The sequence below is a fragment of the Ovis canadensis genome, chromosome 9, assembly GCF_042477335.2.
Source record: "Ovis canadensis isolate MfBH-ARS-UI-01 breed Bighorn chromosome 9, ARS-UI_OviCan_v2, whole genome shotgun sequence".
NCBI lineage: Eukaryota > Metazoa > Chordata > Mammalia > Artiodactyla > Bovidae > Ovis > Ovis canadensis.
Genome location: NC_091253.1, coordinates 62,280,840 through 62,305,324, shown reverse-complemented (window position 1 = coordinate 62,305,324; position 24,485 = coordinate 62,280,840).

The following is a 24,485-nucleotide window of genomic DNA, read 5'->3' as shown; positions in this document are numbered from 1 at the left end:
ATGGATGGAGGAGCCTGGTAGGCTGCAGTCCATGGGGTCACTACAAGTCAGACACGACTGAATAGCTTTACTTTCACTTTTCACTTTCACACATTGTAGAAGGAAATGGCAATCCACTGCAGTGTTCTTGCCTGGAGAATCCCAGGGACGGGGGTGGGGGGTGGGGGGTGGGGGCCTGGTAGGCTGCTGTCTATGGGGTCGCACAGAGTCAGACATGACTGAAGTGACTTAGCAGCAGCAGCAGCAGGTATAGGAACAGACAGGGCTGAAGTCCAGTGACTATCAAATGAATCTAAAGGCAGTTGAGAGGTTCTGCTCCTCTACCCAGGCTTAGGATGATGCCCAAACTCATAGGAAGCAGTTAGAGAAGATGTGCCTGTGCTCCTCAGCACCCCTCCAAAAGGAGGAGCAGGACAAGAGGCAGAGGAGGGATTTCTGACTGCCAAAGCCTGTCAGCTAACAAAAAGATGCACAAGTTGAGAGTTGCAAGTTAAGTTTTATTTGAGGCGAAATGAGGACGGTAGCCCGGGAGGCAGCATCTCAGATAACTCTGAGAGACTGCTCCAAAGCAGCAGTAGAGGAAAATCAATATATAAGGTTTTGGTGAAGGGTGAGTTCAATACCATGAAGCACTCATTTTACAAAAGCTTTTTTGTTATTCATGAGGATCTGATGTCACTGGGAAGGGATTTAGTGCCTCTCTAGATGTGAGGAGATGCAAGGATTGAGATCAAAAAGTATGTTCCTAAAAACATCAAACTAGCTAAAGATCTGTCCCACTAGATTCCCTGAAACACAGAGTGCCTCACTGCAGCCTGAACTCCCTTAGGAGTTGTCGAAGGTCAATAGCCACAGCAGCATGGGGTTCAAACTCCACGGCAGAAGGCAAGCGCCTTTGTTGTCCAGTCATTGGCTATGTTCTTGGTAAGTGCCAATCTGTAGTTGGCAAGCTCATGTATAATACCCAGGAAATAAAAATAGAATCTAAAAATAAAGTCTAACCTTTTTTTTTTCTTCCTTTGTTCTTTGTCTGGTTTCACTTGCTCACGGTGGGCCAAGGGCAGAGGCCTCACACCCAGCGCTTAAGACCAGCATTCCTTGTGTGAAAAAACCATGCAGACACCAACATCTCAGCTTGGAGGGGCCTGGTGCAGACGTGCTACATGAGCCCTTGGATTCAAGACGGCCATGGCTGGCTGCTGCCCTGTGAGAATTCCGCCTTCTTCCCACGAGAACAATTCTATGTGAGAACTCCGCCTTCTTCCCGGGAGAACAACTCTATAAAGCAGCCTTGTCCATGAGGCTCAGTGCTCTAGAGCACAAGCTCATACCTGTCCACTCTTTGATGTTGTTGTGAAATCACTAAGTAGGGTCCGACTCTTTTGCAGTCCCATGGATTGTAACCTGCCAGACTCATCTGTCCATGGGCTTTTCCTGGCAAGAATACTGGAATGGTTTGCCGTTTCCGTCTCCAGGGGATCTTCCAGACCCAGGGATCAAACCCCAAGCTCCTGAATTGGCAAGCAGGGTCTTTACCACAGAGCCACCAGGGAAGCCCATTTAATCAAAGACTAAACTTTCCTTTGCTTCTGAACCAAATTCAAGTCCTTTTCTATTGGCATGAACGGTGTCAGGCAGAAGAACCCTTTTGGGGAACCGAAACAGGAGAATGAGTAACAAACTCACTGTTCAAAAACCCGTTTAGTGATAGTTAGCCATCTAGTATCAGATCACTGATAAAACAGATAATATGCTATTCTTTGAGTAGTTATTTTGAAAGACTTTTTATCAACATGCATTTGAAAAGAGATATATATGCATTCCAAGCAGCACAATATATTCTGCCTTAGTATTCATAAGACTTTTATTCTGCTTGCCATCACCCTCTGATCCATGACATTTGAATCATAACTTTTAGACTTAGTTTCACTGTTTTAATTGACTTTTTAAAAACAAATAAGCAGAAATATTTAAATTTTTAAAAACTGGTATGTGTATCTTTTTTCCTTTTGATGCAATGTAAAAAGAAAATGGGAAACAAAATATAAATAAATGTCTATTCCTTTAAACATTTTTGAAACCCTTTCATCTTCTGTGCCTGTTTTTGTCATTTATCTATTTCACTGGAAAATCCCGTGGATGGAGGAGCCTGGTAGGCTGCAGTCCATGGGGTCGTGAAGAGTTGGACATAAGTGAGCGACTTCACTTTCACTTTTCACTTTCATGCACTGGAGAAGGAAATGGCAACCCACTCCAGTGTTCTTGCCTGGAGAATCCCAGGGACGGCAGAGCCTGGTGGGCTGCCATCTATGGGGTCGCACAGAGTCAGACACGACTGAAGTGACTTAGCAGTAGCAGTAGCAGTATCATCATGTTTTTTTCTTATATCCCATTGTTCAGTAAGTCCCTTGTTGTGGGAGTGAAGGCAATACATCTTGCTCCTAACGATATCCCTTTCAAAACCTAACATAGAACCTTGAACATTTTAGAGATTTCATAAATAATTGGTAAATAAAAGTGATAGAAATAGAAATATAGGATTTCTCACTCTACTAAGCACACAATTTGCATTTCAATTAATTTAACATGTGGTTATAACTTTTGCTGATTTAAAGCCTTTGAATAGCATGCCTACAGCCCTAGGGAACACTCTTTCAAAGATATCCTTCAGTTTTCTACTTTGAACAGACACTATGACAAAGAGGGACGGAATCTTTGTCCTCACTGGAGTAAGACCTCAGAGGTGTGCCCTATTAAGCGAAGTTTAAAGCAATTGACTACCTCTTTTTCTTTTACAGGAAGAGTATGCCTCCCTTGGAACTCTTGGAACTAACAGATTTTATTTTTCTTTTATTTTGTGTCACTTTATTTTATGGTTATGAGTTCCTGTTCACCCTCTGTTCCAGGCTTCTGACTCAACAGTGACTTTCAGCAGATTTATAATCGTTGTCCTCCCGCATCCCCACCCTTTTTCTAGGACTCTATATTCCAATAAGTTGTTGGGAATGGGGTTTTTATTGTTCAGTCACTAAGTCCTGTCTGACTCTTTGTGACCCCTATGGACTGCACCATACCAGGCTCTTCTGTCCTTCACTATCTCTCAGAGTCTGCTCAAATTCCCATCCATTGAGTCAGTGATGCTATCTAATCTTCACATTCTTTGCTGCCCCCTTCTTCTGCCTTCAGTCTTTCCCAGCAATGAGAATTCCGGGATTGGGGAGGGGAAGACTAATTCTTTCCATTATGAGAGATTCTTATCAATTTCTAGCATACTGACCTACCAAGTATGCCTCTCTCACCCAAAGAGGCAATTAGTGAGTTGAGGAGAGAAAAACTCTCCCAACTCCCTGCCATGTCCCTCCCCACAGGGTACCCCCAGGTTGTCAAGCAACCACTGGATGAAGAGTTTTGGCTCAGCTACTCTATGCTGTGATGCAAAGGCACTAGGCAGCCTGGCTGTGTCTAGCACTGATTTTGACTAGGTGTGCAGACTTGTCTAATTTGGGGAAGCATTGCTCAGAAATACTGTCCACACTAGGCTCATGCTTATCAAATGTTGTTATTATTCACTCACTCCACTGTGCCTAACTCTTTGTGACCCTATGGACTGTAGCATGCCAGGCTTACCTGTCCTTCACCATCTCCCAGAGATAGTTCAAACTCATGTCCATCAAGTCAGTGATACCATCCAACCATCTCATCCTCTATTTTCCCCTTTTCCTCCTGCCTTCAGTCTCTCCCCAAATCAGGGTCTTTTCCAATGAGTCGGCTCTTTGCAACAGATGGCCAAAATATTGGAGTTTCAGCTTCAGCATCAGTTCTTCCAATGACTATTCAGTACTGATTTCCTTTAGGATTGACTGGTTTGATCTCCCTGCAATCCAAGAGACTCCAAGAGTCTTCTTCAACACCACAGTTCAAAAGCATCAATTCTTTGGTGCTCAGCCTTCTTTATGGTCTAACTGTCACACCTGTAACATGACTACTAGAAAAACCAAAGCTTTAACTATATGGACCTTTGTTGGCAAAGTAATATTTCTGCTTTTTATATGCTATCTAGGTTTGTCATAGCTTTTTTCCTAAGGAGGAAGCGTCTTTTAATTTCATGGTTTCAGTCACCATCAGCAGTGATTTTGGAGCCGCCCAAAATAAAGTCTCTCACTGTTTCCATTGTTTCCCCATCCATCTGCCATGAAGTGATGGGGCCGGATGCCAAGATGTTAGTAGTCTGAATGTTGAGCTTAAGCCAACTTTTTCTCTCTCCTCTTTCACTTTCATCCAGAGGCTCTTTAGTTCGTCTTCACTTTCTGCCATAAGGGTGGTGTCCTCTGCATACCTGAGGTTATTGACATTTCTCCCGGCAATCTTGATTTCAGCTTGTGCTTCCTCCAGCCCAGCATTTTGCATGTATACTCTGTATATAAGTTAAATAAGCGGGGTGACAATATACAGCCTTGACATACTCCTTTTCCTTTTTGGAACCAGTCTGTTGTTCCATGTCCAATTGTAACTGTTGCTTCCTGACCTGCATATAGGTTTCTCAAGAGGCAGGTCAGGTGGTCTGGTATTCCCATCTCTTTCAGAATTTTCTACAGTTTATATTATGATCCACACAGTCAAAGGCTTTGGCATAGTAAATAAAACAGAAATAGATGTTTTTCTGGAACGCTCTTGCTTTTTCGATGATCCAGCAGATGTTGGCAATTTGATCTCTGGTTCCTCTGCCTTTTCTAAAACCAGCTTGAACATCAGGGAGTTCATGGTTCACATATTGCGGAAGCCTGGCTTGGAGAATTTTGAGCATTACTTTACTAGCGTGTGAGATGACAGCAATTGTGTGGTAGTTTGAGCATTTTTTGGCATTGCCTTTCTTTGGGATTGGAATGAAAACTGACCTTTTCCAGTCCTGTGGCCACTGCTGAGTTTTCCAAATTTGCTGGCATATTGAGCGCAACACTTTCACAGCATCATCTTTCAGGACTTGAAACAGCTCAACTGGAATTCCATCACCTCCACTAGCTTTGTTCGTAGTGATGTTTTCTAAGGCCCACTTGACTTCACATTCCAGGATGTCTGGCTCTAGGTGAGTGATCACACCATCATGATTATCTTGGTCGTGAAGATCTTTTTTGTACAGTTCTTCTGTGTCTTCTTGCCACCTCTTCTTAATATCTTCTGCTTCTGTTAGGTCCCTACCATTTCTGTCCTTTATTGAGCCCATTTTTGCATGAAATGTTCCCTTGGTATGTCTAATTTTATTGAAGAGATCTCTAGCCTTTCCCATTCTGTTGTTTTCCTCTATTTCTTTGCATTGATCACTGCAGAAGGCTTTCTTATCTCTCCTTGCTATTCTTTGGAACTCTGCATTCAGATGCTTATATCCCCTTTTCTCCTTGGCTTTTTGCTTCCCTTCTTTTCACAGTTATTTGTAAGGGCTCCTTAGAAAGCCATTTTTCTTGTTTGCATTTCTTTTTCTTGGGGATGATCTTGACTCCTGTCTCCTGTACAATGTCACGAACGTCCATCCATTGTTCATCAGGCACTCTGTCTATCAGATCTAGTCCCTTAAATCTATTTCTCAGTTCCACTGTATAGTCATAAGGGATTTGATATAGGTCATACCTGAATGGTCTAGTGGTTTTCTCCACTTTCTTCAATTTACACATTAAGGAACTAAAATAAGAAGAAAAAACTAATCCTAAAATTATCAGATGGAAGGTGATAACAAAGATCAAAGCAGAAACAGACAATTTCACACCATACACAAAAATTAACTCAAAATCGATTAAGGACTTAACATAAGACTTGAAACTCTAAAAATCTTAGAAGCATATACAGGGAATAACTACTTTGACCCCGGGCTTTGGGGATAATTTTTATGGAATGATACTGAAAGCACAAGCCACAAAGGAAAAAATAAACAACCAAGACTACATCAAACTAAAAATCTGCTATACAGCAAAAGAGACAAAGTGAAAGGATAACCTACCAAATGGGGGAAAAAATTCAAACCACATATCTGATAAGGCACCAATATCAAAAATATACAGAAACTCATATAACACAATAGCCCACAAAAAAAATTTCTGACTAAAAATTGGGCAAATGACCTGAATAGACATTTTTCCTTGGAAGACATAGGAATGGTTAGTAAATACTTGGAAAGGAACTCAGCATCTCTAATCAACCAAGAAGTGCAAATCAAAACTGCAATGAGGTATCACCTCCTGCTGGTAGAATGGCTCTCATCAGAAAGACAGGGAATAAGGAATGCAAGCATGTGGAGAATAGGGAAACTTTGTGCGCCACTGCTTAGAATATTAATCTGTGTAGCCAACAGGGAGAGCAGAATACACACATACATACATATATATCTGTGTATGTGTGTGTGTGTATGCATTGTTGTTGTTTATTCTCTAAGTCATGTCCAACTCTTTACCACTCCATGAACCGTGGCACGCCAGGCTTCCTTGTCCTTCACGTCTTCTGCAGTTTGCTCAAACTCATGTCCATTGAATCAGTGAAGCCATTCAACCATCTCATGCTCTGTCGGCCCCTTCTTCTCCTGCCCTCAATCTTTCCCAGCATCAGGATCTTTGCTAATGAGTTGATTCTTTGCATCAGGTGGCCAAAATATTGGAGCTTCAGCTTCAACATCAGTCCTTCCAATGAATACACACACACACATATATAACCACAAAATTATATAAGTATGTATAATATATATTTATCTATTTTATTTACCCAGAAATATAAGGAAATTGTGCCTTTTTGGACAACATGCATAAATTTTGAAGACATTATGCTAAATGAAAAAAGTTAGAGAAAGACAAATACTGTGTTATCTTTCTTAAATGTGGAATCTATAAAATTTGAACACCTAGAAGCAGAGAGTAGATTGGTGATTTCCACCGGCTAACGGGTAGGGAAAATGAGAGGATGTCATTCAAAGGGCATAGAATTCCAGTTAGAAGAGAAATAAGTTCTGGAGATGTAATATACGGGATAGTGACTATAGTTAAAAATATGTATTGTATGCCTGAATGTTGCTAGGAGTTTTTGTTGTTGTTCTAGTTACTCAGTCATGTCCAACTCTTTGCAACCCCAAGGACTGTAGCCTGCCAGGTTTCTCTGTCCATGGGATTTACCAGGCAAGAATACTGGAGTGGGTTGCCAATTCCTTCACCAGGGAATCTTCCTAACCCAGGGATCAAATCTACCACTGCTCTTGTGTCTCCTGCATTGGCAGGTGGATTCTTTACTGTTGAGCCACCAGGGGAGAGTGGGTATCAAACATGCTCACCATAACAATAACAGAATAAAATGGTAATTATATGAAATGAAGCGTGTGTTAACTAACTTTATTGTGGTAATCACTTCACAATATAATGTGACCAAATTATCATATTCCCTTAAACTTACACAATGTTGTATATCAACTACTTCTAAATAAAGCTTAATTTAAAATGTTAAAAAGAAAAAAAAATGTAAACCTTTTTTGCATAGATCTTCTATGACAACCCATTCTTCACCAAGAAATCTAGTCTCCTTTGCCTATCATTTGCAGTCTTCATATTCTTGCCCTAAGCAATTCTATAGCTATTAATTCTTTTCTACTTTTTATGAGTTGTTCGTATTTTGACTTATTTAAGCCTGGCTTCTCCCTGACTCCCTCCCAAAGACACCACTGCATCTGATCCAGCATAGCTCACCAATGTCTTCCCATATGACAAATCTGCTGGACGCCTTTTTCCCCCTCTGATTTTACCTATCTGTGCAATTAGGCAATGTGGAACCCCACCCCCTTGTCTGAATTCTATAGGGGGAAGTCACATCCTCCTATTATAATCTCTTTCAATATTTTGTTTGTAGATCTAACATTTTAACTTCTTCATTTCCATTGTGTGTGTATGTGTGTGTGTGTGTGTGTGTGTGTGTGCAAACGTAAACCACTGCCTTGAAAACACGCATTTCTTTAGAATGACGGGGACTTTATATTAGTTGCTTTTGCAATCCATATCAGACTAGGACTACTACAAACCAGATATTTAATAGATATAGTTGCTGAATGAGAATTCAGCTTCAAAGAGGATCTTTATTTAATTTGTTTTATAAAGCTAAACCACAATTAAGACCATTTACTGAAACTTAAGAAATAAGTTACACAAAATCTCAAAGGAAAAGAAATATCCTTGTACTAACCATCAGTTCAGTTCAGTTCAGTCGCTCATTCATGTCCAACTCTTTGTAACCCCATGAATTGCAAAACTCCAGGCCTCCCTGTCCATCACCAGCTCCAGGAGTTCTCTCAAACTCACGTCCATCGAGTCAGTGATGCCATCCTGCCATCTCATCCTCTGTCATCCCCTTCTCATCCTGCCCCTAATCCCTCCCAGCATCAGAGTATTTTCCAATGAGTCAAGTCTTCATATGAGGTGGCCAAAGTACTGGAGTTTCAGCTTTAGCAACGTTCCTTCCAAAGAACACCCAGGACTGATTTCCTTCAGAATGGACTGGTTGGATCTCCTTGCAGTCCAAGGGCTCTCAAGAGTCTTCTCCAACACCACAGTTCAAAACATCAATTCTTCTAGTTTTCTAAAATAAAGTTTTTAACCATGTCATGTCTTTCTTTAAAGAAAAATTTTTGTCTGTAAACATTAATATATATAAAGCAAAAATCTACCATAGTGTAAGCAGTGGAAGATTCTAGGGAAACAGATCTAGAATTCTGACATCTAAAATATAAAAAGATTTGTGTTTTAAAAGAAACTGAACCTAACTCTTACACTGTTGGTGGCAATGCAAACTAGTGCAGCCACCGTGGAGACTCCTTAAAAAACTGGAAATAGAACTGCCATACGACCCAGCAATCCCACTGCTGGGCATACACACTGAGGAAACCAGAATCGAAAGAGGCACGTGTACCCCACTGTTCATCGCAGCACTGTTTAGAATAGCCAGGACATGGAAGCAACCTAGATGTCCATCAGCAGATGAATGGATAAGAGAGCTGTGGTACGCATGCACAATGGAATATCACTCAGCTATTAAAAATAATACATTTTAATCAGTTCTAATGAGGTGGATGAAACTGAAGCCTATTGTACAGAATGAACTAAGTCAGAAAGAAAAACACCAATATAGTATATTAACACATATATATGGAATTTAGAAAGATGGTAACGATGACCCTATATGCGAGACACCAAAAGAGACACAGAGGTAAAGAGCAGACTTTTGGACTCTGTGGTGAAAGGCGAGCATGGGATTATTTGAGAGAATAGCATTGAAACATGTATATTACCGTATGTGAAACCGATCACCAGTCCAGGTTTGATGCATGAGACAGGGTGCTCAGGGCTGGAGCACTGGGATGACCCTGAGGGATGGGATGGGGAGGGGGGTTGGAGGGAGGATCAGGATGGGGAAGACATGTACACCCATGGCTGATTCATGGCAAAACCACCACAATATTGTACAATAATTAGCTTCCAATTAAAATAAATTAAAAATAAAAATAAAAGAAACTGAACCTAAGAATATTTCCCTAATGAATTTTGTGAGTCAGAATTGGATCTGCTTTTAATCCTGATTTTTATTTTTTTTTTATTTTTTTTTTATTTTTTTTTTAAATTTTAAAATCTTTAATTCTTACATGCGTTCCCAAACATGACCCCCCCTCCCACCTCCCTCCCCACAACATCCCCCTGGGTCATCCCCATGCACCAGCCCCAAGCATGCTGCACCCTACGTCAGACATGGACTGGCGATTCAATTCTTACATGATAGTATACATGTTAGAATTCCCATTCTCCCAAATCATCCCACCCTCTCCCTCTCCCTCTGAGACCAAAAGTCCGTTATACCCATCTGTGTCTTTTTTCCTGACTTGCATACAGGGTCGTCATTGCCATCTTCCTAAATTCCATATATATGTGTTAGTATACTGTATTGGTGTTTTTCTTTCTGGCTTACTTCACTCTGTATAATTGGCTCCAGTTTCATCCATCTCATCAGAACTGATTCAAATGAATTCTTTTTAACGGCTGAGTAATACTCCATTGTGTATATGTACCACAGCTTTCTTATCCATTCATCTGCTGATGGACATCTAGGTTGTTTCCATGTCCTGGCTATTATAAACAGTGCTGTGATGAACATTGGGGTACATGTGTCTCTTTCAATTCTGGTTTCCTCGGTGTGTATGCCCAGAAGTGGGATTGCTGGGTCATAAGGGAGTTCTATTTGCAATTTTTTAAGGAATCTCCACACTGTTCTCCATAGTGGCTGTACTAGTTTGCATTCCCACCAACAGTGTAGGAGGGTTCCCTTTTCTCCACACCCTCTCCAGCATTTATTGCTTGCAGATTTTTGGATCGCAGCCATTCTGACTGGTGTGAAGTGGTACCTCATTGTGGTTTTGATTTGCATTTCTCTAATAATGAGTGATGTTGAGCATCTTTTCATGTGTTTGTTAGCCATCCGTATGTCTTCTTTGGAGAAATGTCTATTTAGTTCTTTGGCCCATTTTTTGATTGGGTCGTTTATTTTTCTGGAGTTGAGCTGCATAAGTTGGTTGTATATTTTTGAGATTAGTTGTTTGTCAGTTGCTTCATTTGCTATTATTTTCTCCCATTCCGAAGGCTGTCTTTTCACCTTGCTTATATTTTCCTTTGTTGTGCAGAAGCTTTTAATTTTAATTAGATCCCATTTGTTTATTTTTGCTTTTATTTCCAGAATTCTGGGAGGTGGATCATAGAGGATCCTGCTGTGATTTATTTCTGAGAGTGTTTTGCCTATATTCTCCTCTAGGAGTTTTATAGTTTCTGATCTTACATTTAGATCTTTAATCCATTTTGAGTTTATTTTTGTGTACGGTGTTAGAAAGTGATCTAGTTTCATTCTATTACAAGTGGTTGACCAGTTTTCCCAGCACCACTTGTTAAAGAGATTGTCTTTACTCCATTGTATATTCTTGCCTCCTTTGTCAAAGATAAGGTGTCCATATGTGTGTGGATTTATCTCTGGGCTTTCTATTTTGTTCCATTGATCTATATGTCTGTCTTTGTGCCAGTACCATACTGTCTTGATGACTGTGGCTTTGTAGTAGAGCCTGAAGTCAGGCAAGTTGATTCCTCCAGTTCCATTCTTCTTTCTCAAGATTGCTTTGGCTATTCGAGGCTTTTTGTATTTCCATACAAATCTTGAAATTATTTGTTCTAGTTCTGTGAAAAATGTGGCTGGTAGCTTGACAGGGATTGCATTGAATTTGTAAATTGCTTTGGGTAGTATACTCATTTTCACTATATTGATTCTTCCGATCCATGAACATGGTATATTTCTCCATCTATTAGTGTCCTCTTTGATTTCTTTCATCAGTGTTTTATAGTTTTCTATATATAGGTCTTTAGTTTCTTTAGGTAGATATATTCCTAAGTATTTTATTCTTTTCGTTGCAATGGTAAATGGAATTGTTTCCTTAATTTCTTTTTCTACTTTCTCATTATTCGTGTATAGGAATGCAAGGGATTTCTGTGTGTTGATTTTATATCCTGCAACTTTACTATATTCATTGATGATCTCTAGTAATTTTCTGGTGGAGTCTTTAGGGTTTTCCATGTAGAGGATCATGTCATCTGCAAACAGTGATAGTTTTACTTCTTCTTTTCCAATTTGGATTCCTTTTATTTCTTTTTCTGCTCTGATTGCTGTGGCCAAAACTTCCAGAACTATGTTGAATAGTAGCGGTGAAAGTGGACACCCTTGTCTTGTTCCTGACTTTAAGGGAAATGCTTTCAATTTTTCACCATTGAGGATAATGTTTGCTGTGGGTTTGTCATATATAGCTTTTATTATGTTGAGGTATGTTCCTTCTATTCCTGCTTTCTGGAGAGTTTTTATCATAAATGGATGTTGAATTTTGTCAAAGGCCTTCTCTGCATCTATTGAGATAATCATATGGTTTTTATTTTTCAATTTGTTAATGTGGTGAATTACATTGATTGATTTGCGGATATTGAAGAATCCTTGCATCCCTGGGATAAAGCCCACTTGGTCATGGTGTATGATCTTTTTAATGTGTTGTTGGATTCTGATTGCTAGAATTTTGTTGAGGATTTTTGCATCTATGTTCATCAGTGATATTGGCCTGTAGTTTTCTTTTTTTGTGACATCTTTGTCAGGTTTTGGTATTAGGGTGATGGTGGCCTCATAGAATGAGTTTGGAAGTTTACCTTCCTCTGCAATTTTCTGGAAGAGTTTGAGGAGGATAGGTGTTAGCTCTTCTCGAAATTTTTGGTAGAATTCAGCTGTGAAGCCGTCTGGACCTGGGCTTTTGTTTGCTGGAAGATTTCTGATTACAGTTTCAATTTCCGTGCTTGTGATGGGTCTGTTAAGGTTTTCTATTTCTTCCTGGTTCAGTTTTGGAAAATTGTACTTTTCTAAGAATTGGTCCATTTCTTCCACGTTGTCCATTTTATTGGCATACAACTGCTGATAGTAGTCTCTTATGATCCTTTGTATTTCTGTGTTGTCAGTTGTGATCTCTCCATTTTCATTTCTAATTTTATTGATTTGATTTTTCTCTCTTTGCTTCTTGATGAGTCTGGCTAATGGTTTGTCAATTTTATTTATCCTTTCAAAGAACCAGCTTTTGGCTTTGTTGATTTTTGCTATGGTCTCTTTTGTTTCTTTTGCATTTATTTCTGCCCTAATTTTTAAGATTTCTTTCCTTCTACTCACTCTGGGGTTCTCCAACTCTTCCTTTTCTAGTTGCTTTAGTTGTAGAGTTAGGTTGTTTATTTGACTTTTTTCTTGTTTCTTGAGGTATGCCTGTATTGCTATGAACTTTCCTCTTAGCACTGCTTTTATAGTGTCCCACAGGTTTTGGGTTGTTGTGTTTTCATTTTCATTAGTTTCTATGCATATTTTGATTTCTTTTTTGATTTCTTCTGTGATTTGTTGGTTATTCAGAAGTGTGTTGTTCAACCTCCATATGTTGGAATTTTTAATAGTTTTTCTCCTGTAATTGAGATCTAACCTTAATGCATTATGGTCAGAAAAGATGCTTGGAATGATTTCGATTTTTTTGAATTTATCAAGTTTAGATTTATGGCCCAGGATGTGATCTATCCTGGAGAAGGTTCCATGAGCACTTGAAAAAAAGGTGAAATTCATTGTTTTGGGGTGAAATGTCCTGTAGATATCAATTAGATCTAACTGATCTAATGTATCATTTAAAGTTTGCGTTTCTTTGTTAATTTTCTGTTTAGTTGATCTGTCCATAGGTGTGAGTGGGGTATTAAAGTCTCCCACTATTATTGTGTTATTGTTGATTTCCCCTTTCATACTTGTTAGCATTTGTCTTACATATTGCGGTGCTCCTATATTAGGTGCATATATATTTATAATTGTTATATCTTCTTCTTGGATTGTTCCTTTGATTATTATGTAGTGGCCTTCTTTGTCTCTTTTCACAGCCTTTGTTTTAAAGTCTATTTTATCGGATATGAGTATTGCCACTCCTGCTTTCTTTTGGTCTCTATTTGCGTGGTATATCTTTTTCCAGCCCTTCACTTTCAGTCTGTATGTGTCCCTTGTTTTGAGGTGGGTCTCTTGTAAGCAGCAAATAGAGGGGTCTTGTTTTTGTATCCATTCGGTCAGTCTTTGTCTTTTGGTTGGGACGTTCAACCCATTTACGTTTAAGGTGATTATTGATAAGTATGATCCCGTTACCATTTACTTTGTTGTTTTGGGTTCGGGTTTATACACCCTTTTTGTGTTTCCTTTCTAGAGAATATCCTTTAGAATTTGTTGGAGAGCTGGTTTGGTGGTGCTGAATTGTCTCAGCTTTTGCTTGTCTGTAAAGCTTTTGATTTCTCCTTCGTATTTGAATGAGATCCTTGCTGGGTACAGTAATCTGGGCTGTAGGTTATTGTCTTTCATCACTTTAAGTATGTCTTGCCATTCTCTCCTGGCCTGAAGAGTTTCTATTGAAAGATCAGCTGTTATCCTTATGGGAATCCCCTTGTGTGTTATTTGTTGTTTTTCCCTTGCTGCTTTTAATATTTGTTCTTTGTGTTTGATCTTTGTTAATTTGATTAATATGTGTCTTGGGGTGTTTCGCCTTGGGTTAATCCTATTTGGAACTCTCTGTGTTTCTTGGACTTGAGTGATTATTTCCTTCCCCATTTTAGGGAAGTTTTCAACTATTATCTCCTCAAGGATTTTCTCATGATCTTTCTTTCTGTCTTCTTCTTCTGGGACTCCTATAATTCGAATGTTGGAGCGTTTCATATTGTCCTGGAGGTCTCTGAGATTGTCCTCATTTCTTTTAATTCGTTTTTCTTGTTTCCTCTCTGATTCATTTATTTCTACCATTCTATCTTCTATTTCACTAATCCTATCTTCTGCCTCCGTTATTCTACTATTTGTTGCCTCCAGAGTGTTTCTGATCTCATTTATTGCGTTATTCATTATATTTTGACTCTTTTTTATTTCTTCTAGGTCCTTGTTAAACCTTTCTTGCATCTTCTCAATCTTTGTCTCTAGCCTATTTATCTGTGATTCCATTTTGATTTCAAGATTTTGGATCATTTTCACTATCAATATTCGGAATTCCTTCTCCGGTAGATTCCCTACTTCTTCCTCTTTTGTTTGGTTTGGTGGGCAGCTCTCCTGTTCCTTTACCTGCTGAGTATTCCTCTGTCTCTTCATCTTGGTTATATTGCTGCTTTTGGGGTGGCCTTTTTATATTCTGGTAATTTGTGGAGTTCTCTTTATTTTGGAGCTTCCTCACTTTGGGTGGGGTTCTATCAGTGGCTTGTCAAGGTTTCCTGGTTAGGGAGGCTTGTGTTGGAGTTTTGGCGGGTGGAGCTGGGTTTCTTCTCTCTCGAGTGCAGTGGAGTAACCCGTAATGGGTTACAAGACATCAAAGGTTTTGGGATAATATTGAGCTGCCTGTATATTGAGGCTCAGGGGATTGTTTCTGTGTTGCTGGAGAATTTGCGTGGTATGTCTTGTTTTGGAACTTGTTGGCCCTTGGGTGGAGCTTGGTTTTGGTGTAGGTATGAAGGCATTAGATGGGCTCCTATTGCTTAATGTTCCCTGAATTCATGAGTTCTCTAATGTTTTCAGGCTTTGGATTTAAGCCTCCTGCTTCTGGCTTTCAGTTTTATTTTTACAGTAGCCTCTAGACTTCTCCATCTATACAGCACCGATGATAAAACATCTAGGTTAAAGATGAAAAGTTTCTCCACATTGAGGGACACTCAGAGAGGTTCACTGGGTTATAAGGAGAAGAGAAGATGGAGGAGGTAGTTAGAGGTAACTGGAATGAGATGCGGTGAGATCAAAAGAGAAGAGAGCAAACTAGCCAGTAGTCACTTCCTTATGTGCGCTCTATAGTTTGGCCCGCTCAGGGGTATTTACAGAGTTATACGGGGAAGAGGAGAGGGAGGAAGTGGACAGAGGTGACCAGGAGGATCAGAGAGAGGAATGAGTGGGAGAGAGACAAATCCTGCCAGTAACCTGTTCCTTAGGTGTTCCCCACCGTCTGGAACACACAGAGATTCACAGAGTTGGATAGAGGAGAGATGGGGGGGGAAAGAGACAGAGGCCACCTGGTGGAGAAAAAGGAGAGTCCAGAGGAGGAGAGAGTGGTCAAGCCAGTAATCTCGCTCTCAGGTAAACTGGGGTAGTGAAGTTTGGGTTTTTAAATGTACAAAATTGGCAATAAACACCTAAGAGCAAAGATTAAAAATCTGTTTTTGAAGACAAAGGTCTGCTTTTCTGGTTGCCTGATGTCCTCTGCCAGCCTACATAATTTGTTTTGTGAAGTTTGCTCAGCGTTGAAATGTTCTTTTGAGGAATTTGTGAAGGAGAAAGTGATCTTCCCGTCCTATTCCTCCGCCATCTTTCCCTCCTCCTAATCCTGATTTTTAATAAAAAATAACATGCACTATTTTATTTTTATCAGTAAAATATCTTAACTTCTTATTTTTATTTTTGCCTGATTATCCTTACTCATTTTATCTAGCTTATGCCACTTTTCCTGGTAATGTCACCAACATATTGCTATAATATTTGATAGAAATATTATTTTCCATACATGAAAAATGTCATAGAGGTTGAATTTTGAGAGAGTGGAGTTGGAATTTGATGAGTTTTTCTTAGGCAGACAGCCCTTCTGAGTGTGCTGTGTTTGCTGGGCTGAGCTGGACTTAACATCCATTAAGGCTGAGGAAGTGGCTTGTGGTGGATAAAGATTAAGTATTTGATTCTGGAATATTTTTATCCTTCCCTCTCTCTCATTCACTTCTTCTAAACGATGACTTCAGTGACTTTGAGCCCAGCTGCTGTCATCATTTATAGCATGTTTATTACTAAGGAAGAGCCACAGATTTTTTAAAAGAACATGCAAAGTCTGAATTATGAACTTTTTGTAACTTTAAGGATACAACTATGCTTTTTATACTTTCTTGTATTTGAAATGTTATAATCAAAAGCAAAAAAAAAAAAAAAGAAATGACCATGTAGGCAGAAAAAAATAAGAATATACACTGTATGACAGTTCTTTCAAAAAAAATTCTCAAATTTTGAAATTAAATAAAGATTAGAGGATTTAAGGATCTGCTACAGCACCCTTGGAAGGAAAAAACTGTCATATCAGAGAAGATACCAGACTCCATTTCAAGTTTATACTCATTGACACTTTGAGAGAGGAGTGAATAAGGACTTTTTCCCCCTCCCTGAGTATGCCTGCATGTTGAGTCACTTCAGTCCTATCCACCTCTTTGCGACCCCATGGACTGTAGCTGCCAGGCTCCTCTGTCTACAGAGTTCTCCACGCAAGAATACTGAAGTGGGTTGCCATGCCCTCCTCCAGGGGTCTCTTCATTATTCAGGGATCAAATCCATAGCTCTTATGTCTCCTGCATTGGCACATGTATATTTTACTACTAGAGCCACCTGGGAAGTAGGAACTGTTAAAAAGAGGAGTTTAGCATTGGCCACCTTTATGAAGGTGATGTTGAAAAGGAGTAGAAAAGTCAGTTTTCATTCCAGTCCCAAAGATGGGCAATGTCAAAGAACTGGGGGTTCATTGACTATGCTAAAGACTTTGACAATGTGGATCACAACAAACTGTGGAAAATTCTTCAAGAGGTGGGAATACCAGACCACCTTACCTGCCTCTCATGAATCCTATATGCAGGTCAAGAAGTAACAGTTAGAACTGGACATGGAACAATGGACTGGTTCCAAACCAGGAAAGAAGTATGTCAAGGCTGTATACTGTCATCCTGCTTATTTAACTTATATGCAGAGTATATCATGTGAAATGCTGGGCTGCAGGAAACACAAGTTGGAATCAAGATTGCCGGGAAAAATGTCAATAACCTCAGATATGCAGATGACACCACCCTTCTGGCAGAAAGTGAAGAAGAACTAAAGAACCTCTTGATGAAAATGAAAAAAGAGTGAAAAACTTGGCTTAAAGCTCAACATTCAGAAAACTAAGATCATGGCATCCGGTCCCATCACTTCATGGGAAATAGATGGGGAAACAGTGGAAACAGTGTCAGACTTTATTTTTAGGAGCTCCAAGATCACTACAGATGGTGACTGCAGCCATAAAATTAAACGACGCTTACTCCTTGGAAGAAAAGTTATGACCAACCTAGACAGCATATTCAAAAGCAGAGATATTACTTTGCCAACAAAGGTCCATCTAGTCGAGGCTATGGTTTTTCCAGTGGTCATGTATGGATGTGAGAGTTGGACTATGAAGAAAGTGGAGTGCTGAAGAATTGATGCTTTTGAACTGTGGTGTTGGAGAAGACTCTTGCAAGTCCCTTGGATTGCAAGGAGATCCAATCAGTCCATCCTAAAGGAGATCAGTCCTGGGTATTCATTGGAAGGACTGATGTTGAAGCTGAAATTCCAATACTTTGGCCACCTGATATGGAGAGCTGACTCATCTGAAAAGACCCTGATGCTGGGCAAGATTGAGGGCAGGAGGAGAAGGGGATGACAGAGGAGGAGATGACTGGATGGCATCACCGACTCAATGGACATGGATTTGGGTGGACTCTGGGAGTTGGTGATGGACAGGGAGGCCTGGTGTGCTGCCGTTCATGGAGTTGCAAAGAGTTGGAAACGACTGAGTGACTGAACTGAACTGAGCATGTAAATTTAGATCTTTTTCAACTGTCAGTTTTACTTATCCTGTTTAAAACATACTCTGTAGTTGATACTGAATAGTTTGTTATGGAAGCTTGTATAACAGAAACCAAAAACAGGAGGCCATTGGTATACCAGTTAGAGGACAGCCAGAGAGGAAACTAATATTAGGGTCAGAAAAATGGTAATAATATTCAGTGACAAACATTTGGAAAAATGTTGCCTGTGATAACCTGAAAGATGGCATTGTTGGAATAATTGTTGTTGTTCACTCACTAAGCTGTGTCCAACTCTTTATGACCCAATGGACGGCAGCACTCCAGGCTTCCTTGTCCTTCACTATCTCCTGGAGTTTGCTCAAGGTCATGTCCATTGAGTGGGTGATGCCATCCAACCATCTCATCCTCTGTTACCCCCTTCCCCTCCTGACCTCAAACTTTCCCAGCATCAGGGTCTTTTCCAATGAATCTGCTCTTTGCATCAGGTAGCCAAAGTATTGGAGCTGTAGCTGCAGCATCAGTCTTTCCAATGAATATTCAGGGTTGATTTCCTTTAGGATTGACTAGCTCAAAATTGTAGTATATGTAATTGTCTACATTTGGTGTGCTTGGCAAGATATTCCAAACACAGAATGATTTCAGGTGAAAATTGCCAAGATTGACAGTAAGAATGAGAAGGATAAAGATCATCTTGAATATAGGACCTTAATATTTCTTGAAAAGTATATTGCTTCTATAATCCCAATTAGTGGCAGATAAAATGGAATTCTTGGCATATTAATTTCTACTAAGACTTAAGTTTGCAGCAAAGTTTATAGAGTAAGAGGTGTAGTCTATTCTCTCAACCTTGATAGTCATAAATAACCTCAGAGGATGAAGCTTGAAGTCAAGGAACAGCATAACAAGAGAATTTTCTAAGACACCAAAATTTGGGGTAGTCAAGGAACTATACCTACCAAGAGGGTTAGAAGCTTTCACAATGTCTGGCCTGTAAGATCTCAAAATTGCTTTAGGCAAGTATCTATTGTGTGTTTGTGTGTATTCTAGTCCCTCTTTTCTCAATCAGGTTTATAAGTATGGTTATCCCCACTCTGCTACACTGTTTTATGCTATGTTTCTATGTGGTAAGGGTTAAAGGGTATTAGCATAAAAGGTTCTTTATCTCTTTAAGAGAATAACTAGACCAAGAGCCACACGCAGAAACAGACTGGACTTCCCTGGCTACCCAAAGCATAAAGAATCTGCCTACAAAGACCTGGGTTCAATCTCTGGGTCAGGAAGATCCCCTGGAGAAGGAAATGGCAACCCACTCCAGTACTCTTGCCTGGAGAAGTCCATGTACAGAGGAGCCTGGTGGGCTACAGTCCATGGGGTCGAAAGACTCAGACTTGACTGAGTGACTAGCTTTCACGTTCAGACATTGAGCTTGATGCAAGGTCTGGGTGGGACCTGTCCCCTTAAAGGAAAGCCAGATAAAATGGATATGTAGTGGTCAGAATTGCAGATTAGAAAGGCTGAATCTATGCTCACAATATGGACATTTTTCTTGGTCTTACTGGGCACATTAATTTCTCAACCACTTTGAATTTGGGCTGAGACTGAGATATGGCCATTAAAATGTGCGTGAAAGTGATATATGTTATTTCCATCCCTAAGCCATGAAAATCTTCCACTCACAGTTTCCCATGGGCTTCCCAGATAGTGCTAGTGGTAAAGAACCACTAATGCAGGAGATGCAAGAGAGGTAGGTTCCATCCCTGGGCCAGGATGATCCCCTGGAGGGGGGCACAGCAGCCCACTCCAGTATTCTTGCCTGGAGAATCCCATGGACAAAGGAGTCTGGCAGGCTATGGTCCCTAGGATGGCCAAGAGTTGGCTGTGACTAAAGCGACACATCCAACCTCTAGTGACTTGAGGGCACATAATGAAGATGACAATATTCCAGGTGGAAGAAGCCACCCTACGATATGAAGTAGAACCAATTGGACTCTCATAGACATGAGTGTTAAATAAACACTATTATATTAAACCACTGTGATTTGGGAACTATGAATTATTTTATATTCATTAATACACAACCTCAAATGTTATTGTCAAGATTAAATTAACACATGCAAAATATTTGGAAGCATGTCTGTATGTTAGTCACTCAATAGTGTCTGACTCTTTGTAACCCCATGGACAGTAGCCAGCCAGGCTCCTCTGTCCATGGAGTTCTCCAGGCAAGAATACTGGAGTGGGTTGCCATTCCCTTCTCCTGGGGATCTTTCTGACCCAGCGATCGGACCCAGGTCTCCTATACTGCAGGCAGATTCTTTACCATCTGATCCACCAGGGAAGACAATGTCAGCTATTCCTATAACATGCTGTCCAACATGTATATGTGTTTAGAGGGAGTGGTTTTCTCTGTCAGACGCACCGTATTGGTCTCCTCTTCCCTCTTCCATTTCTGATATTAGTAATTTTCTTCCTCTCTCTCTTAATCTTAGTTAGCCTGACTAGAGGTTTGTTTTCTGTTTTGTCTTGTTTTTCCTTTCTTCTTCTTTTTTTTTTTTTTTTTTTTGACTGCACCATGAGGCATACAGGATCTTAGTTTCCTGACCAAGGATTGAACCCAAGTCCCCTGTGGTGGAAGTGTGGATTCCTGGCCACTGGACCACCAGGGAAGTCCTGAGAGGCTTACTTTTTATTGATCTTTTCAAAGAACCAGATTTTGGTTTCACTAATTTTAACTATTACTTCAAATTTTATTGATTTCTACTCAAATCCTTGCTATTCCTTTTTCTTTCTGTTTACTTTGGATTTAATTTGCTCTCTTTTTCTGGTTTCCTACACTGGAAACTTACATCATTGAATTTAGATCTTTCTTCTTTTCTAATATATGCATTGAATGCTATAAAATTCCCTCTAAGTCCTGTTTTCATTGTATGCCACAAATTTTGATAAGCTGTTTCTTCATTTTTATTTTATTCAATATACTTTTAACAACTCTTGCTATTTCTTCTTTGATCCATGTGATTTTTAAAAGTGTGTCATTTCATTTCCACTTGCTTTGAGATTTTTCAGTTATCATTTTGGTATTGATTTATAGTTTAATTCTATTATGATCAGGGAGCACATATTGTATGATTTCTATTCTTCTAAATTTGTTAAGCTGTTTTATGGCCCGGGATGTGGTATATGCTGGTAAAGGATCCATGTGTGCTTGAGAAGAACATGGGTTTTGTGCTTATTGGATGAAGTAGTATATGCGTGTTGTGCACGCTAAGTCACTTCAGTCCTGTCCAACCCTATGACCCTATGGATTCTAGCCCAACAGGCTCCTCTCTCCATGGGATTCTACAGGTAAGAATACTAGGGTGGGTTGCCATGCCCCCTCCAGGAGATTTTAACAACCTAGGGATCGAACCCACATCCCTTACATCTCTTGCACTGGCAGACAAGCTCTCTACTGTAAGTGCCATCCAAGGAGCCCAAAGTAGCATATAGGTGTCAATTATATCAGCTTGATTGATAGAGCTGATGAGTTCAACTCTGTCCTAACTGATTTTCTGTATTATAGAGATTTTCTGCCTTTTGAATCTGTCCATTTCTGAATGGAGGGTGTTGAAGTATTCAACTGTGATAATGGATTTTTTATTTCTCATTAAAGTTCCATCAGTTTTTGACACATATGGCTTGGCTCTCTGTTGTTAATATATTGATTTTTAAAAAATAAAATATCTGACTTCTGAGCAAGACTGCACACTCCTGAGGGTATTTTCTCACTATTACATGTTCAGTCCCCCATACTGTAAGTAGTCAAAATATACACTCATTAAATAATTTTCAAATGAATTAATGAATAAAATGTTTTCTATTTTCTAATTGTTAGTTGCTCAGTCATGTCCAACTCTTTGTGACTCCATCGGCTATAGCCTGCCAGGTTCCTGTCCTTGGAATTCTCCAGGCAAGAATACTGAAATGAGTTTTCATTCCCTTCTCCAGGGGATGTTTCTGACCCAGGGATCGAACTTGTATTTCCCATACTGCAGGCAGATTCTTCACTATCTGAGGCACTACATTTTCAGAAATGAGTCGCCATGGAAAAAATGAGATTAGTGAGTTGTCTTTATTGTCAGCTGATCTTATTTAGGAGTGACTTCTAATTTAGGTTCCCCTCGTAGGGCACATACAGCAAATAGACTCTAAAAATTAGCAGTTAAGATCGATCGAATGTTCACTATTTTTCTGGTTTCAGTTCAGTTCAGTTCAGTCGCTCAGTCGTGTCTGACTCTTTGCAACCCCATGAACCACAGCACACCAGGCTTCCCCGTTCATCACCAACTCCCAGAGTCCACCCAACCCATATCCATTGAGTCGGTGATGCCATCCAACCATCTCATCCTCTGCCATCCCCTTCTCCTCCTGCCCTCAATCTTGCCCAGCATCAGGGTCTTTTCAGATGAGTCAGCTCTTCGTATTGGGTGACCAAAATATTGGAGTTTCAGCTTCAACATCAGTCCTTCCAATGAATACCCAGGACTGATCTCCTTTAGGATAGACTGGTTGGATCTCCTTGCAGTCCAGGGAACTCTTAAGAGTCTTCTCCAACATCACAGTTCAAAAGCATCAATTCTTCGGCACTCAGCTTTCTTTATAGTGCAATTCTCACATCCATACATGGCCACTGGAAAAACCATAGCCTTGACTAGATGGACCTTTGTTGGCAAAGTAATGTCTCTGCTTTTTAATATACTGTCTAGGTTGGTCATAACTTTCCTTCCAAGGAGTAAGTGTCTTTTAATTTCATGGCTGCAGTCACCATCTGCAGTAATTTTGGAGCCCAGAAAAATAAAGACAGCCGCTGTTTCCCCATTAGACTGTCTTATTTCCATTGTCATGCTATTCTCTCAACAGTCATATAAAATACATGATATTGTTATTCAATAGATGAGTAACAGAGGCTTAGAAAGGTTAAACAAGTTTTTTTAAGGTTAAAGAGCTATTAAGTAAAGATCTTGAGTATTGAATAAAGTGTTTGACTCCCAAAGCACTGCTCTGTATCACTAAAACAAGGATATTGGAAATTAGGTCTGTTCTGGTAATTCTATGTTTGCTCTTGGGAGATTTGTCAACATGTATGAGCAATTCAGACAGCTAATAAGCAAAAAATTTTCCTATCCTTGGGGAACTCTGGCCTCCTTGACAATAAAAAATTGCTAGGATAAAACCTTTTGTGACTGGAGAATAGTTCTCTGATTTAGCTGCTCCATAAGTTTGGATTTCCAGGACATTGGGTAATCTTAAAGTGAGACACTTAGGCACTTGAGTTGGAATTACCTGGATTATCTAGGCAAAATGTGTTTTGAGCTCTTGGAGACTTAATTACTAGGGCAATTGCACAACCCTCCACTTCAGTGTGGCTCTTTGGTCGCAGTGACCAAGTAATTGAGGTGGTTTTGTCAAATTGCGGTTTCTCAATTTTACTGTTACTCATTTTAGATTGAAGTTCCCCTTTGCTGTCCTTTATTTTCTAAGATGATAACATTGATAAGGGTTACAGTCAGTATGTCTAAGTATTGCTTTAAACACCAATGAACACCTAATAGTTTTTTCTTCTCCATGAATACAGGAGAAATAATGTGTTAATAAAATAAAAACAATAAAAATTTTCTTTATAATAGACACATCTAGTGGAAAAAAACAAAGAATATTAAGACAAGTGTATATAGAATGTCTAATCATGAGATAAAATACTGAACATTTTTAAGAAACAATGAAATATTCACACACATATATACTAGTATAATTATAAACTCAAACATATGTTATTCTTTAAGGTTTTTGTACTGACATTATAAAGGCCATTAAACAGAGTAGCAGAACAAAATGCATCAGAAAAAGACATGCTGAAAACCTAAGTAATCAAGAAGAAGCTTAGAAAGAGTATGACTAGTCAACAAATAAGTTAATGTACGAGTAAAATTATCAGTATATTTGGTCCCTTTCTCCTCTTATTCATGACTTGGGCAGTTCTCCTCGAACAACATCTTTGATATCACATAAGTTTTCAAATGTCAGTGAAAGCACTACTTGGTTTGTGTCACCTACTGTGACTAAATTTGAAAGAAACTATGCTCAGTCTGAGAAAGAGACCTTAGCTGTAGTGACTAGAGTAATGAAATTGCCCAAATAAATTCTTGGAAGAGAAATTACCTTGACAACTGCCCATAAGCTCTTATTTGAAATCTTAAAACCTTAGATTGGGTAGCATCTGGAGGAGCTGCCAGAATGCTGTGATGAACTTTAATACTGTCATGCATT